Raw genomic sequence first — 655 nt, 5'->3', positions numbered from 1 at the left:
TCTCTAAAAATCAATGAGTTCAGATTGTATTCATTCCTATTATCATCCTCAGGAATAGTACAGATGTGGGATATATGTCAATACAAGAGTTAAACTAACATGATCCAAACACAGTAAAATACAGCTTTATCTCCATGTATCATTTTCTAAAGATAGAAGCCTTTTTAGTTAACAATATCCCATAACTTTAAGCTTTCTTAAGGTATAGTATTTCTGCTTCTATGTACCAAAATTCACATTGAACAATGTGTCTTGGTTACAAAAGAGGTTTCATTTTTGCATTTGTCTATAAGTTCTTGTCCACAAGTTAAACAAAAACATGTACAAGTGCTATAGATGGAGTTGCAACTTTGAGACTATGAATATTAATTTTTATCTATTTTTATTGTATGTTCATGAATTTGTGCTGAATCAATACTTAGGTATGAAGTTGCTAAATCATATTCAAATGCAATAGATAATTCAAAACACGTTTTATAGTGGCTGGAGCAGTGTATACTATATACTTCTGCAATATATAGGCTTCTAAGTTGCTTAAATCCTTGCCAATATTGATACTATGTCTTTGAATTTGAAACATCTTAGATGTGTAGTAACATCTTAGGTGTGTAGTAATATCTCAATTAAGATTTAGTGGGGGCTGAGGTTGTGGCTC

The 655-nt window shown here is 31.0% G+C and overlaps 1 non-coding gene across 1 annotated transcript; it reads right to left on the bottom strand.

Moving 5' to 3' along the window:
• Positions 1-206: 206 nt before the first annotated feature.
• LOC124100781 (small nucleolar RNA SNORA40) lies at positions 207-332 on the bottom strand. The gene has a single exon (XR_006854409.1). It is a non-coding gene; the product is annotated as a small nucleolar RNA SNORA40 (small nucleolar RNA).
• Between the last annotated feature and the right edge of the window lie 323 nt (positions 333-655).

Source organism: Marmota monax, unplaced genomic scaffold (genome assembly GCF_021218885.2).
Source record: "Marmota monax isolate L192 unplaced genomic scaffold, Marmota_monax_Labrador192_F-V1.1 WCK01_AAM20220418_F8-fsc00037, whole genome shotgun sequence".
Lineage (NCBI taxonomy): Eukaryota > Metazoa > Chordata > Mammalia > Rodentia > Sciuridae > Marmota > Marmota monax.
The sequence above is the reverse complement of the archived record's forward strand: the minus strand, read 5'-3'. Positions and strand labels throughout refer to the sequence as shown.